Consider the following 18,199-nt stretch of genomic DNA (forward strand, 5'->3'; position numbering starts at 1 on the left):
AGAAAGTGTCAAGGGACAGGGAGAAGTGGAGTGATGTTGTTGTTGCGGCGATAGACTGTAATGGTCTTTGAGATGTCTTAGAAGTAGAAGAAGTAGATAGCACCACAATATACTTGGTAGACCTACCTATAACCTTTTACCTTTAATGTAATTTTCAGACCATAAGTCCTACCACTACGTTCGATAAAGATAAATAAAATAAATAGGAGTTTTCATCTTCTTTAGAGGAAAGGGCTTATGATATTTTTATTGGTTGTCAACGTTTTATGTCAAATTGAATTCCATATAAATTTGGAACCAAATAAATCAAACTTAAAGGGGTGGAAATGATTGGTTCAATAAAGTATCTTTCAGGCACGATTTTTGATCTATAGACACGCTGCATGAAGAAATCGGTTTTGTAGTTCAGAGAATAATATGGGTTTATAGACAAAAAATAAATAAAAACACATTATTGTAAAAACAACATCTTCTCAGATATACAAAAACTATAATATCAAAATATAATGCTAAATAATTAATGCCACGGCAAATGAATTTTATTCTATAAGTATCATATTATATATTGTATTTGATCAAAAAAATATGAACATAAATGCATTTAAGAAATCTCTTACAGATAAAAGGTACACATTACGGTAAAGAAAAAAAGATACCTCGCTGTGCTTAGGGTATCGCAATTACGGAGCTTCCGGGGCTTTATATAACAGCTATGCATCTTTTAACCGAACCGAGCCCGGCCGACTCTGTACGACCAGCGCCTGGCCGGCTTTTAGCGGCTTTTTCAGCGAACGTTCGCAAAGGCGACGCCAGTGCGTACCCGGGACATTAGCCGTTCTCCACGCGTTTCACATCCCCGTTTTTGTTCTGGAACAGTCGATGTGTTGTGCGCGACCCTAAAGATTCCTGTAACAATCGAATTAAATCAGCCGCATCTGTTTGGATTATCGGTTTGCACTGCGGTAGGTGTGTTTGGTATTGTGCGAACGGTTATTTTTTGACTTGCCAAATAAAAAAAACGCTTAATCCGTCTATTCATTTGGGGCTCGGCGCCCGTACGCGATGTACGACGGATTGCGCATTGCGCTACCAAAGGAGTAAAGCTTTTCACGTGCAAAAGATACACAGGCAAGTATAATGTTTTTCGTTTAACTTAATGATTTCCACCGTCAAGTGTGATTACTTTTGTTTATAAAAAAGCTAAATGTTTTTCATTGCGGGTGCTAACTAACTTTTTTAAGTTAACTTTATTTGTTTTTTAATAAAAAAAAGAAAATGCTCAAGTGTTAATATGTTAAGATTTTTAATCAATTTGTATACAAACCTAATATACATGATTTCTTTGACAAAATATAAAATATTATAACACACTTCTTATATTGTTTATTAAAATATGTATCATTTTACTTTTAAAAAGGTACACTAAATGTTAGTGTTAACATTATCATAATATTTCGAGGACATACAAATAAATAAATATTATAATTGTAATTATGTTATATTACACTCAAATTTATAATTTATTGTCATTGTAATTCTTGAAATTGTCTATGGTCCTTATATTTTTATATACGCACGTTAAACTCTTCAAAGTTAAAATAAATGAATAAATACTAAAAAGTTTTTATTGTGTAGGTATAGTTTTGATGAGTAATATTACTCATCAACTCATCATTACTTTAATAATACTTAAAGTAAACTTCAACGTCAGGTTTTTTGCAAATATCTCATGTCACTTCAAATATAAAGTAACCTATTTAATAAAAAAAAATAACCGTAATAAGTATATGTTTCTATATTTTTGTATTTATATTAATGTATAATGCTACATTATTACTTATTATGGCTTCGAGGCACAGGGGTATAAGCAGTTATATTACTATAATGGGTTTTATATATTTTTAAGCCGTTGTTTTGTTTTAAGACGCTATTAAACTTTTTAACTGTCAGATATAGTTTACCATTATTACGTAGGGTGGTTTTTTATTTACTTATATTCATAATAAGTCTTTCTTCAAGAAGAACAAGGAATTGATTTTTTATTTAATTATCTGGGGGCAGTTTTAGGTCTGCAACTTTGATTGAAAGTGAACCTATTGTGTCATAATAATTTGAATTGGAGACTTACTCGCTATACATGTATCCCCACCATGCAGCCAAAAAGGTATATTTTACGTTTTTTTCGGTTGTAACCAGTCAAATTTAAAGTCAACTACTTACCTTCTATTAAACTTCTAGTGTATCCACTGCTGTTAAGACATAATTATATAAATTTTGATTTAAAAGTTATGAGTACTACTTTCAAATCAACAGACAACTTTATTACTAACTTAAAATTGTATTAGTATCTTAGCGTGTAAAAATAAATAAAATATCATATTGAAATCGACTCTTTTGCCACGAATTTTTGAGAAGAATTTGATTTTTCATTAATCTTCATTAAAAAAATATATTAACCGATCAATATTTTAAACTTTCAAACATATTTAAAAATATCAACCAATTTATTGCTTTTCTAACTTAAAGCTATATAATATAAAAATTCGAAATGAATCTTTTAATTTTTAACATTCTTCGCATTAAGTATAACTGTAGTTCATCTCGAGTCCACTCTGACACCACTTTTGACAACAAGTCACAGTTTCCAAAATTCACTAATGATAAATATTACTTTTCATAAAATAACAAAATGTTGCATAGTGTACTCACCGCAAGTGGCCCATATGAAATTTAATTATAATAATAAATTATTAATTATAAAAAGTAGTAAAAAAAAATTACCAGAGCTTTAATTTCTAGTTAAAACTTTAAATTAAATTACAAAAAAGGTCATCCGATGTCTTTTTACACAACACCGCATTTTTTTACGTACAACTTAATTGCATATTTTGTATGTTATCACATTTTCCGAACAAAAATGAAACACAAAGAACTATATTATACTAAAAATAAATGCAAGGTATTTTGTTTAATTAAGTTTGTTGTATCTATACTATATTGCATTTGTTCTTTTAAAATTTGTTTTGAATACGCCAAATGCGTTTTTCCACTATTAAGGTTACTTTTTTTTCGCTGTTTTTTCACTCTGACAAAATGAAGAAATCGATTGACAGCACCGCAAATGGAATACTTGATGCATTTTTCAAACTTCTAAGCGTTCTATTTATTAGAGAAAAAAAAATGTGTTCCCTCAATGATTTTAACAATACATTTCATCGTGATTTTATTGTAGCGTAAACTTGCGGTGTTAGCTCCCACAGAAATACCTTGTTGTTTCCTTGTACAAAGACTTTGTCTTTCGGAAGTTTGAATTAACCCAGAATCATACTGTAATACATTACAACATAGTATAGAAACTAGAATATAACATCTAGAAGTTTATTATTTAAGCCGTTGATGACGGTTTGAGCACCTATCAAGTATATGTTTTGCGCCATGTGTGGCCTTTATCTAAATGAAACGCCCCAAAGAAGCAGAGGTGTCAGGTTACTGAGATCAATTTCACGGGGTGAGGAAATGCTAACATGCTTTTGGGGTTTGTTACAATATAATAATAATAATAATAATATTATAAACGACCAGTTGCCATGATTAAACCGTACACGTGAATTGAATTAAGTCGTACACGTGAGTTTGGGTTCGGCGAGAAGGAAAGGTTAAAATAAAAATGTTTTATTGAACACCCGGGAGAGAGTGCGTAAATCGAAATTTACATTGGCAAGGCAGAAGAAGATGGCGCATAGAAGGGTGACGAGTATAATGATGAATAATATGTTTGGGTGGGCGTATGACGTGAAGGTGTTGAGAGCTTATGAATACAGCCGCCACTGGAGAAAATTAACTGCCTCTTACTACAATAAGCGCGATTCCAACTTATACCATCATCGAAGAACTCACGTAATGCATTATGTCGTTCAATTATTTTTGTTTAGTAGAGTTGCGCTTGTTTAAAAAAAAAACTCCGTTTTCAAATAATACGTCATAATAATGTCAGTTATTTAAGTACTTGTAATAGAAGTCACTATATATTTAACGATTTATGACTGTCAACATAAATGGTAAAAAATTGTAAGCTTACGAAAGTGTTTGAAATTTAAATATAACGCTTTTAAATTACTGACAACGTGAGATGTTCAAATACTAAAATAGTCGAGTAAAAAACGGGACATGGTAATTTCATGGCAGGCACGCTGTTTTGTTGTGAGTCAGTTGGTTGAAAGTAAATATATATATTTTTTTTTATTGCAAAGTTTAAAATGTGTCAACTTTTAAACATTTGACCAACCAAGTTTTAATCACGTGCAATTTCTGATTAATAAAGATAAACTTTTTAAAATTTGTGTCTTATAAAATATCTTTAATAAGTGATATATCACGTGAATAAATTATTTAATGGTTATAATCTGAAGATTATCTGCATAAAACAAAAAAACGAAAATTTTAAATGTATTTATGGTTTTTGACATATTATTTCCTTAAACGTACCCGTTTAAATGGGTTTATTAAATAAATAACTGAGAAACAGTAACAGTAAACTGAGAAAATACAGAGAAAATATATTTTTTTTTGTTATAACTTCTGTTAAATTGCTGTATAAAACAATCAATCAATACAATGTTGGATTTTATCAGTGCAACATGTAAATTCGCGTTAAAATGTTAACGTAAAGTGCATAGTACTTTGTTTCAAATGCTCTTTTCGTGCAACTTGGTTATTTACTACTGTATGAAAATAAAAAAACCGCCTACCGTTTTGAACGGGATAAGAGGGTGATTGTTATGGTTATAGCGTGCGAAAGAAATAAAAAAATTACGTTCACGACTCCCTTACGCATAATCATTTTATCAAGTCTGGCAAAAAACCGTGAACATCTTTTTAAGGCAGCTCGATGTTGATGTTTTACGCAATTACATGGTCGGCTCGTATACCTAAAGGCTTATTTATGCCGATGTCATCCTCGGGAAAGGGTGAATAAGTGGTTCGATGTATCAACATGATGGAGCTGCCCGAGTAACCCACGACATGGGTGTGTAAATAATAAAAATGTGTGAAAAAAAAATAAAAAGATGGCTAGAGAAAGAAAATGAACAAAACGACAACGGTAAAACAACCAAAAGAAAAAAAAACAGAAAGGAAAAAGATAACAATCAAGTAGCGTGGGGGACCCGGATACCGCCGTGCAGCGCATCGTCGTTTAATACTTTTCCAGCACTTTATCAAATTGCTGACGAAATTTGTAGTCTCACCCACTTGCCGCAAACCGTATTCGCACACATGAATTTATGTGCGTTTTTATCAGATACCAAATGTTGCTTGCGTAATCTATTTATCGAATCGCAAGAAATTTACGACCGCTTTCAAAATTATCCGAAAACTTTACAATGGCAAATGTTAATGTCACAACTTTCTTGCGTTAACAACGTAGCCGTTTCCTGTTTTATATTATTATAATTGAGCTAGTATTACTATATAGTTGGTTACATTTGATTTCTTACATGCTGAATTAGACTATTAAAGTATACTATTATAAAATGTTTACTGCTACAAAAAATTGTCGTTTTACATTTTAAAAATGTCTAATGCCATATTATATTATAGTATAGGTATATCAAAAAAAAAATGTAATCAGTTTTGTGTTGCTGTCGATAGTAAAACTTACGCTCTCGAGTTATATGTTTGACCAAACATTTGTTGTTCTCGTTTTATATTTTATATACAATTATATGTATTATAAATAATATTGTAAAAGATCACTATGCTATTTTCTTTTGAGTCTTCTAGATGCATTCTCAGCAAGTGAGGCCGAGGATATTTCCAAAAACGAATTAATAAATCCCTTACACTATGTGTTACCCGTTCTTTGGGAAATTAACCAATAATATTACACCATTCAATTCAGGGCATGGACAAACTTTTAAAGCAATTAAACAATCAGGTAAATAAGCAATTTCTACTATAAAACAAAATGGCACTTTGTATTTTTAACAAAATTATGATTTGACGTTGATATCTAAATCTGATATTTAGAAAGTGTATTTTTGGAAAAGTTTGTTGTGATTGACGATTTCTATAACTCTTCCTTGATTTAAAACGCTTTAATTATTCTTAAAGATTCATGTTGCAAAAGTCAAACAACTAATCTGTTTGTAACAAATTCTAATGACTATATAATAATTGTTTTGAAGAATAACATTAAGAAAAAACAAAATGTCATCCATTTTATGTTAGTTTATTAAATTATAACTTGCTACTGTTTAATTATTCTTGTTGGTTTATAACTTATCATTTTTATTAATAAATATTTTACTTGTTTAGGAAAATATTTTGAGTAATAAAAAAAAACAGTATTGGTTGAAGACAGCGTTCTTCAATTTTAGGAGTATAATAATTATAAATCAAAAAAGAGTAAATTCAAAATGATGTAAGCCAAAAATAAGTTGTTATCCTCATAATTCAATATTCTAATTCATAATTCTAAGAGTAAATTGTAAGGAGTTAATTGATCTAAACACAATTAAAGTGTTAAATTGTGTTAGTAAGATTTATTTTGACGTTCAACGTAGTGGTATACAGCTCAAAGTGAATTGAATTGAAAACAAATTTCAAAGAAAGTTTCTTATGTAAGCTTTTGTTTAAGATAAAATTTATTATTTAACACTTTGAAGGATTACATTTTTCTTAAAATGTTTTCTGATTGAAAACTAATTTTTAGTAAATACGTTTCGGAGATATTAGAGTTTAGACTTGCCCTTTGGTCAGTAATTAACTGATTTAAAAGCAGTTTTTAAATAGCAAAAATAAATATCTCCGCAACGGATATTTAAAATAAAGAAAAATGAGTTTTGTAAAAAATATAAAACATTTAACCGTCAAAAGAAGTTTAAATCGTGTCAGTAAGGAAGATAGTGTGACTCTTAAGAAATATTATAAATATTCACATTATACCGTTAAATCTATTTACATTCCAATTAATGAACACACTGTTTAATAACACATTGCGAGAGTTTTTAGCCCCTTGGCCTCCGGGAGAAAATCCCAGTTATGGTTGCTGATATTTTTCTATGATTTAAAACACTTGAAATTAGGCTTGTTTTTTTTAAATAAATTGATTGATTGTAAATTTGGAAATTTAGACATAAATAAAATATTAGGTATAAGAGGAATGTCCGAGTTTGCTTAGGAGATACGACTGTAACAAGGAAAATATCAAAGATGAGTTAAATTTTCTTATGTATGTCGTAAAAAATAAAAATAATGAAGTAATATGAAAAGTAAAATAAGTCATATTAAAGAAAAACAAAGGTTGAGGTAGATCAAAGAAGAAGGTAATGGACGAATTAAGGCGGAATCGACGATTAATGTAGTCAACCCTGCTTGTGTAGGATAGTACGAAGAAGATGAATTTTCGAACACGCGAAATGTGCATTCAAATAAATAAAACCGAATAAAAACATACTAAGCATTGATGAAACTACTCCAACCTTAAACTTGTTAGAAGTACTACATCATGGCTATATAATATTGTAGGGATTACAGGACTAACCAGTAACCCTTGTATAAGAATACAAGTTGGCAACTAATTCGTCAGTCAAATAGAAAGCTAAGGAAGTTTGAAAACAAAATGTCTAGAAGAATTGTTGGCCCTATTATTACTAAAGGATCGGATACTTGACGGAGGAGGCACAATAGAGAAATGTATGACATGGAAGATTACCGTTAGTAACTAGTTACTAGTTACTATATAATATATATATATATTATATAAGAACCCATATTCATTGAAAGTTTTAATAGTGGCGAGGAGGTGTCTTGTTTTCAATATTTATCATATTGCTCGCATTTTGGAGTCGTATACGTTTCGGACTAGACCCGAGGGTATATTATATTTTGATATGAAAAAACCTCCGTGTGTGCTTGAAATTTAAACTTGTGTCGTGTGACCCGAAGGAGATAGCGTTACGGTCAATGGCGATAAAAGTGGCACAGCAATATAGCACTGTAGCTACGCGATACACCCAGCGTAGTGAGACGTTTAAGACAATAGGTATTCAAATTTGTCGGAGAGCGGTCATTATTACCTCTACCGCCAACGTCGAGGGAAGCATCATATACGGTAGAACAATAACCCTAATCCCGAGATAAAACAATGAAACCATTTCGGCAGTTTCAACGCCACTTTGATAATAAATTATAATCGATACGCTCAGTGTACGTTTATATTATACACATAAAATAAATAAATAGACACACACACAAACATATATATATATATATATATATATATATATATATGTATTATTATCATTATCGTTTTATTTTAAAGAATATATTCTGTATTATTTTTATTGTTATATTTTTATTTTTTTATTTCACTACTTTATCCATAAACAGTCTCCTTTATTTGCATACGGTAGCACATATTATATAAAAAAAGAAACGGCGAATATTTCCAAATAATATAATAAAATATACATCATGGACGATAAATCAATTACTACAATTATTATTAATGGAACTCAGTGGCAGTGACGGCGGGGATATTTATGGAGTTAACAATTTTTGTACTCTCGTTTCGGTTAAGGTTTTTTTTTTTATTATCATTAATCCGTCGATGGATGCTGCCGTCTGCGATGATACTAACCAGGAGTCCCATGTAAGTGGCTGTGGTGGATGCATATCCTTATTATTCTTCGGCGCTAATGGCCTCAATAGCGATAATATCAAATTACCAGTGAATTTATGCGTGTTTTCATTAATATAGCGCATCACAGCGTTCATAATAGAACAAATTTCATTACATAATATTAAGATATCTTGAATTACTCGATGTTCTTCTCTCTCCGCCAGTAAAATATACGCGATGCAAAAATATCTTCACTCGCCCGTTCTCCTGTCATGCTACTCATGTCTTACATCAATTTAATTTTCTCTTTTTAGAATCGAGCAATTTCATTTCCCTTTATATTATTATCGTTATTAAGAATCTTAACCGTCTCAATGTCTCCACAAGTCCACAAGTACTTTTATAGACGTCTTATGGGTGCAATATCATGCAATTATTAGATCTCATCATCACTGCGCTAACTATAAACTGACTTTGCATAGCTCCATTTTATATCAAGTGTTAGATAATTTCACTTGTAATTAGGGTATATTTTAACTTTAAATTCTTAAGAAGGTAAATGTAGATGTTGTCCACAAGGGCCAGTCTTACATTAAAGTACATTCTAGCCACTTTTGATAATAATTACTAATGTTCGTTAAAATATTAATTTTAAAAAAGAGCCTGTGCATTGTTTAAAATTTACTTTTATAAGAAAATTTGCTTGTAAAATTAAAAATATTCTCTATTAAAGTATATTCTCTAGAATGTAACCTTCCCTTGTGTATAATGGAAAACTGAAAAATGAATACTTCTTTATATAATCTTATAATTATTATTACCGTGTTAAACATTCAAATGGCCGTTTAACACATAAATAAACTCATTAGTATTTTAGAATATAAAAATGAACATTAGCAAATATATTTTAAGACTGACACGTTATTCTTAACTATTAGTAGTTTTAACTCGAAACAATGAAAAATACAATAATAATTCACTGAACAAAAACATTTTAAAAATAAATCCTATGCTTCACTACATTTATTCTTGTTGTATTCCATTTCGAAACAAATGCTATTATGGCTGTATTATTCTTTTGTTGCCCTAGTTCCATAGTGTTTTTTACAAGTATGTTCTTTATGTTTCACTTGCTGTTCCATTAACGGTTTATATTAACCGTTAAGTATAAAAAGGAGGAAATTATTACTTTTAACGATAAGACCAACGATGTCTATTATTTCAAATCGCACTTGATTTTTAAAGGGTTTGAGAATATTGTTAAGGACAAATTGTAGCAAAGTTGATAAGCGTCGATTTTATAAATGATGAATAGTTGATGCTACTAGTTATTTATAGGTATTATTATGAATATTGTCACTGGAGTTAAAAACTTTCCTTAAAAGAACATTAAATGCAATAACCATAAGACTCTTGACTAAAAATTTTTAACTAACTTGAACTTTTATTATTTTATTCATCCACATCAATTTTTGATATTGAGTTGGAAGTTAACAAGCAACGTGGAACTTCGTTCTAAGATGTAAATTTGTTATCAATTAACATTTTGGGAGCTTTTTAATTAAATTTAAAAAAAATTACTACTACAGAGTAAATAATAATATCTATATTTAATTTAGTTAGATTAATTAGAGTTGCCGTCGGTATTTATACTAGACTGTGTTAGTAGAAAGTTAGTGGGTATAATTAGTGCCTAGTGCTTCATCGCATAGTTGTTTTAAAGTCAATAATGAAACAGGGGATTAAGATGAAAGGAGATAGGCTAGGGACACAGAGGTTTAACTCGCTCTCAAAATATTAAGTCAAATATTGTAATGTCACTTTTATGGGTGTAATAATTATGGGGTTTTCCGAGTACAATCACAAAAGTGACATTACAATATTTGAAAGAATATCTAAGCAAACTACAATTTGATGAAGGGAAAATAACAAAATTAGTAAATCTAACGAAGCTGAGTCAAAATGTTTTCCAATTTTAAGGGAAATTGTTTGAACAAACTGAAGGAACAGGAATGGGCAATACTTTGTCCCTTTTATAGCTAAGTTATTCATGAGTAAATTTGAAATAAACACGAAAAACAACAGAATTCCCAGAAAAATGGATAAGATATGTTGATGATGTTCTAGCAATAATACCTGAAGATTTTGATGTGTCTAACTTTATTGACAAGTTAAATTCTCAATACCCGTCAATCAAATTGACATATAAAATGGAAAAAGATGGTAAACTACCATTCTTGGATCTACTAATTAAAAGAGTAGATAATAGAATAAGATGTTAAATCTATAAGAAAAAATCACACACCTTCAGGTATACTCCAAATAGCTCATAATATAATTCCTGGTAGCACAAAATGGCAGCTTTTAACAGCATGGTAGGTCGATTAGTAAATATTCCTATGTATGCCATGATTTCAAAAATTAAAACTAACATTATTAAAGAAATAGCCATATTTAACGACTATGATAAAAACTTAGTTTCACAATTAATAAAAAAACATAAATGATCAAGAAAATCAAAACAACAAGCACCTTGAGACATGAAAATAAACAAAATATACGAAATACAAAGGACAAAATAAGTGAATAAGAAAAATCGGGGATCTATCAAACTAAATGTGAAGATTGTTCTAAATGTTATGTAAAACAAACTAGAAGAAATATTGGTGTACGGTTAAGAAATATAAAAAATCAAGAAGAAATTAAGTCACCAATTGCTGAACACGCACTCAATATTAATCATAACATAAACTTCGTTAAATAATTAAAAACTGTCAGAAGTCCTAAATAAAAGGGAAGCTATAGAAATACATGCTATAAAATGTATCCAAATTTTCAAACTGATATTTTAAAAACAGAATAAGAATTTAAATTTGAATGTTTGTTTGGTTCATTCTGAAAAGTTGCAAAAAACGAGATACGACCCTTTTCGTTGGGGCAGCCGATAAAAACTTTATACAACACATAGTTCACGCATCTTTAATTTTCTTAATAACACTTGTAATAGGTATACACAATATGTGATACTATTTTAGCTGAGACCAGATTCCCCATGTAAAAACGCACATTTTAATGTAAAAACTCTTACAACAGAACCAATACGCGGTGACAATCATTTTATATTATATGAAATATGTCGATATTTTTATTTCATGTATTTTCTATATTTATGTTTTTATTAAAAAAATGACATGTAATAATCATTTGCAAATAGGTGGAGGCTTTTTGAATTTTGGACGAATGATTCAAACCATTTTTGTGTGTTATATATAAGGCATTCCATTTCTGTTCTGCGCGGTGAAGCACTTTTCATTAATTCCGTTAATATGCCATACAGTCGTTTAGTACATAACAAGTTTTTCGAATAAACCGAAATGAAATTCCGAGCTTCTATGATATAAAATATAATTAAAAGCGCATACTTATAGGTTATTTTAGGAAAACGTGTTAACGGTTTTGTAGCACATATTAAACAATTGACAATAATTGAGCTCTACCACCATACTCACTATTATAACATCAAAATTGTATTTATTTACAAAATTTGTAAAATTACTTTCTATTCTACTTTGTTAGTTGTTTATAAAAAGGAATCAAATACACGAACCTCATTAAAACACAACTAGTGGAAATCCGTACAGTACTATTTGAGCTCATCGACGGCTTATTAAAAATTAAAACGCTTTTACAAAAACGTCTTTACGATAATCCCAAAATAATTTTATAATATTAAATGAAAGACTTTTTAAGTGGAAGCGCGTTTTTTTGGGAAAATCAATAAAGTAATATGCTTAGATTTTAATTATAAAATCTCATTAGAGACTTTATTGAGTACTGATTCCTTAGTTAATAAATAATGAGACGTTCGACCAAAGCGATTTGTTAAAAAACAATAAAGCTCACACTTTACTGTGTACCTAATAAAAGTTGCAAAACGGAAGTAGTTAATAGAAGTATTAAACTTTGCACTTTTATTCTATACACCCAAACCATTATAATAATACTGAAATAATTATTACAATAATATTTTTTGAGATAAATAGCAGTTTATGTGTAGTACTTGCTGCTATTATTTTGTATACCAACTGTTTTAGTATTTTAAATTAGAGTTTGATATTTAAATGCAATGAATCAAAAAATGTTTTTTTTTTCAATTATACAATGTACAAAAGTGTAATTTCTATTTAAGTAATTACCATATATATATACACGACTGATCAAATATGTTTTACATGTATTTAATTTAAAATTACTTGTATTCATTTCTTTTAATCATATCCTATTTAATAAACTTATCAATTCTTAAAATAAAAACATGCTTTTCTAAAAAATAGTAAAAAGTGAAATATAAAGTAAAAAATAATTTTATTACAAGGACAATTTACCAATCAATTTTAGCACATTTAATTTAAAATGCCATCTACTTTGAAAACAGTTAAAGAACTTACAATATAAAAAGTTCTTTTGTAATTTAAATTTGGTTCAATATTTGTGTGTGACACAAACATTTCATAATACTTGACTCAATGAATTTAGACTTTGTTGAATAGGACCCACGCTTTTCTTTTTAGTCAAAAATTAAATATGTTTAACATTATTTTAAAATTGTAGTTCATTTTCGGTTGTTTTCAAAGTAATTGACATTTTAAATAAAATATGCTACAATTGATTGGTAAATTGTTCTTGTAATAAAATTATTTTTTACTTTTTAGTTCACTTTTTACTATTTTTTAGAAAAGCATGTTTTTAAAAAAGTTTTTTTTTATTTATTTATTTTATTTTTTACTTTTTAGTCCTATTAAAGGTACTTAATAATTGGTGAATAAATGACTAGATTTAGTTTAGAATTTTTGAGAAAAAAATGAAATTTTAGTGAAATAATCCCCATATTTGACCCCTGATATTTGCCACCTGGATGTCCGAATCCTAATATGATTACAGGATATTGTATTGTCATCTGAGATGAGTGTCTGTGCCAAGTTTCAGCTCTCTACGACATTGGAAAGTGGGTTAAATTAATTTTGCAAGAAAATAAAAACCCATACGTTTGTATGGGTAAAAATACCCATACAAACGTAAGTACGTACGTGTTAGCGTGCTAAAGAAAAGCATGTAAAAAAAATGATGCTTGTACAGTTTAACTTGAAGTTAAAAATCCTTAAAATTTTAACTTGTTTTTAAAATGTTTACTATGAAACTAATTCTTTTTTTTTCTATTTCCCTCGGCGGCAAAGGCCATTGGGTTAAAACGAATTCAATGTTAGTAGAAACAGGATTAAATTAAATTTCGTTTTTTTTTTTTTAAAAACGGCAACTCAAATTTAAAAAAAAAATGCCATTTTGTTTTGTAAGATCAATTATATGATTGTTTTATACAGTTCCCATATAACACAAAATAAATATTTGTACTTTTCAAAAATTTTATCAGAGTTAATGCTGCAAACATTTTATTTAGTAGACTAAAGCACACATTGCTTACAATATTTTTTGAACTATTAATTTGTTCGGGTTTTTATGTTAAAACGCGATGTACTTACATGCATACGTGTCAAACGACTTTAACTATTTAATTAAAACAAATTATGTACTTCAACGATACGACATTGATGTGTTTTATTATGTACGTCTTGTTGTTATTTTGTTTCTGTGATCCGAGTATTGTACTTGTAGTGGTCGCAATCTATAATAGCTACGGTTCGAGCCCAACAAAAGGCACGCGATGTAACGTTTTCTAACGGCCAATGAGTGTACCTCCTATAGGTATGTGTATAACGATAGGTGTGTATACATTTTTTAAAACTTATATTATATTGTGTACGGTGTGCGATTGCAGTAGTTCCTTTTATTTCGCGGTTTTGTTTTTGCCCTGTCGCCCTGGTAGAAATTAGAAAACGACGGTGTGTTTTTGGAACGTAGTGCAGTCACGTAAACGTCCAAGTAAAAACCCAAGTCGCCATTAACCACTATAACCGTGCACGAAGTGTACAAAATAATATTTTACGCCGTGAAAAGTGGAGACAGCGAGTACAAATGTTTAATGCATAAGCGTTTTGTGTATGCGCCGAAATAATAGCCGGATAAAGTCGGAGAAAGCTTTCGGAAGCTTAAAACTTTCTGTTACCACAAAAAGTTATTGTTAAACTTGGCCAACGAAAGAAAGTCTGTGGCAGTAGTAAAAGAATAAGAATGAACATTGCGTGTACACACAAACACATCACACATCACACGCACGCAAACATCTAAAATCAGACATTGCAAAATAATAAAGTATTAAGCAACCCTGTTACCGTGGGTTATCGAGGTATTTTCTTGGCAACTCCTATAAGTCTTTTTTTATTCCTCGTTTGTAACTGAGAATGTTGTAAATCTATTATATATTCTCGTAATATATAATTCGTAAATCAATTACATTCATATATTATTATTATATTTTTCTTGCGTACAGCATAATTATCATCTTTTAGTATTTACAAATGTATTATAAAAATGTATCTCTTACATTTAATATCAAAACATTTATACGTCTTGTAGACAAGTTATGGACGGCAGAACGCTCCGACATTTCCTCTAGTGATTAACAATATATTTATATTTTGTTTTATATTTATATAGTTAATATGATATTATATGTTAGCGATACAATTATATTCACAAGAGTATAATTTTAATATAAATTATTTAAAATGAATATATTATATTTTAAATTTATCTAATGGTTGAAAATAGGCCGCTAGATTTTTTCAATAGCATAACGTCTTGAGAGTCATAGCTTCGTCTTGCTTAATTGATTTTGTGTATACGAGGAAAACAAAATAAATATCCTAACACAAAAATTGTACAATTTTCAGACAAAATGGACAGATTCGTGTACGACATATTTGTGCAATAAATGTTAATAACGTTTAAAAGGTGAAATACGTATTTTTTGTTTTAATAGGTTCGATTATTATATGATTGAAAATTTGTAATAGTTAATAATATTTATTTTAAAAGTTTCACCTTATAAACTTCAACAGCTATTCGACAAAATCTTGTACAAACAACAAACGGACATGCCCCTCTAAGTAAAGGAATAGTTTCTAATTCATCACTTCTTCCACTCTGTAGGTTCAGTTTACAAAGTCTACTAAGTTAGTTATCTAAGATGTTTTTATTTCTTGTCGTCTTCTTTTCATTATTTTCAATATACTTATATACTAGGCTGTAAAGTTCTAATATAACTATACCGCTATTGTATCGCACTCTTCATATTTTTATTTTATTAGTTTTTAGTTAACATTGTAATAATAATTGTTCTATCATTGTAATTGACAACTAACAAAATCTCAATAGAATAAGAACAATCACCGCTTGTAAAAGTATCCCCCTTGGGCGCAACTGTAAAAATATAAATCATCAATAAAGCCTGAAATGCTAGAACGTCAATTTTTCACAAACAAATAATTGCTCATCAATGTGTTTTCAAATATTGCTGTGTAGTCTCGGTAGATCGAATACATACTTTCAAGTAATCCTGAAAGTAATAGAAAGTACCTAGCCAAGAATTGATTTAATTATGTGGTTTTAATATCTCAGTTTAAAAAAGAAAATATGTGAACCTCTTTCTAATTTACTCTTACTATAATATTTACTTTTCAGATTTTAAACAAATATAGCATTTCACAAAAATCTACTTAGGTCAGCCCCCGACTCTGAGTAATTGTTTTTCTTCATGGCATCATCAGCAAATCTATATTAATTCACACTATTTTTTAATATGTCTTTATTAGCTATAATTCGATAAAAATATAATCTGTATATACAAAATTAATAACTTTTCTGTAATTTCTATGATGTACCAAATACATAAAAATAATAATTATACACACTAAGATATTGATATAGTAACTCCTTAATTTTCTGTCTAAATACACATTATCCTAGTGAGCTAAAAAAAAAATCTTTTAATAGTTTTGTGAGTTGTATAAATTCGTGATATTTATAGCTCACATGTCCAACCAAGAAAAAATAAGAACAAGTTATGTTATATATATGTCCAATGTAGTCGTACTCAAAATTCCATTTATTATATTTTACGTTCACTTGTTTTCTTTTTGTTAAGGTTTTCCCTATCGAATTATCATTATTTATAGTTTTTTTATATTTCTAATACGAATATCGAAAAGTTAGCATTGTTCTGACAGCATATCATTTTCATCCGGTCAATAAACCTTTATTTCTAAATATCATTACGGTTTGCTTCGATTATTTATTAAGGAAATATAAAAAAGGTTTTGTTGACGTCCAAGTAATCGTTTTTGGTTTGTTTGTGCTACTTATGTTGAAATAATCGCACGATACAGCAAAACAAATTAAACAATTTACTACGTCTTTCTGACTGAATAACTCTCATGTTAAGAAATTCAAATCGAAATAATCCATTTGACCCAAATGATAAAAAAAAAATATTCGACTTGCATATTTTATGCTTATTGCGTGTGTTAGCATAATACAAGATACCCTCAGAAAAAATAATTTATTTTTTTCCTTGGTATAACTTAATCTGGTAAATATTGGCTGACGTTCATTTGGTATTAATTTATTTTTCTTATTGATTATGTCTAATGCCATGACATTATTTCACAATAATTTTGCATCGACGGTATTATAATAAAACATATATATATATATATATTTTTTTTTTTTTATTAAATATTCCATCTAAAGTTCTTCTTCTAGTTATTTTGAATAAATAGCATGCTAATGACATCAAAAAGTAATTTTTGGCTTCAATTCATTTCCCCCTAGATTTGAGAAAAGCTGCGCTGGAAACAATAATGTTTTCTTCGCCTAATCCCATTAGGCTAGAGTTAGCTGGCCTAATCCGCAATTACCATAGCTACGCACAAGGCTATTAGCTTTAAAGTATTTTGGTTTTTTTAAAATTATAATAATTACAACAGGTACACCTCTAGTTAATATTTTGAAATAATTGTGGAACATCTAACCATAACCATCATGTTATATAATTTCAAATTATACATCTATTTAAAGGCATCATGTAATATTATATTCATCAATAAATTGTTTATAAAATAAATGTAAAATATTCGAGGTTATATGAAGTAAATAGTATTTTACAATAATAAAATACAATTATTGTATGGAACATTATTTTTATGATCAAAGCAAAAAAGAAAAAAAAACATAAAAACCATTAAACCATATTGTTGTTAGTAAGTGGACATTTAACTATACACCCACGTGTCACATAATAACAATTTGCATACCTTTTGATCCTTTCTACAAAGAAAAAATAACAATAATAGACGGTTGAATAAGCAAAGTAAAAGTTGTAGTACACCATTATACACCATATATTGTACAACATTCATTCGACAGATCCCTCAATAAAATATAAATTTGCGTACTTTAACTGTAGAAACATAGTATTGTACACGTTTCCGGAGTGTATATAGCGTTATGTATTTCATGTATAAGCAAATGCAAGTTGTCGTCAGAAATTGTAAACATTAAATTCTCACGGGTTTTACAAAATACATAGAATAGTGTCATGGGTCAAAGAAACGGGATGGC

The 18,199-nt window shown here is 29.0% G+C and overlaps 1 protein-coding gene across 2 annotated transcripts in view; it reads left to right on the forward strand.

Annotated features, from left to right (window-relative positions):
* Positions 1 to 827: 827 nt before the first annotated feature.
* Positions 828 to 18,199, forward strand: part of LOC126835547 (lachesin-like) — a 144,271-nt gene continuing 126,899 nt past the window's right edge. For both annotated transcript variants that reach the window (XM_050568212.1, XM_050568214.1), the window contains exon 1: positions 828 to 1,128. The gene's annotated coding sequence lies outside the window, so the exon portion shown is untranslated. The remainder of the gene's footprint in view (positions 1,129 to 18,199) is intronic.

The sequence above is a fragment of the Adelges cooleyi genome, unplaced genomic scaffold (genome assembly GCF_023614345.1).
Source record: "Adelges cooleyi isolate 19-005CV unplaced genomic scaffold, UGA_ACOO_1.1 ACOO_flye_CR_arks_rails_tigmint_CR_PRNA_23, whole genome shotgun sequence".
In the NCBI taxonomy this organism is placed as follows: Eukaryota; Metazoa; Arthropoda; class Insecta; order Hemiptera; family Adelgidae; genus Adelges; species Adelges cooleyi.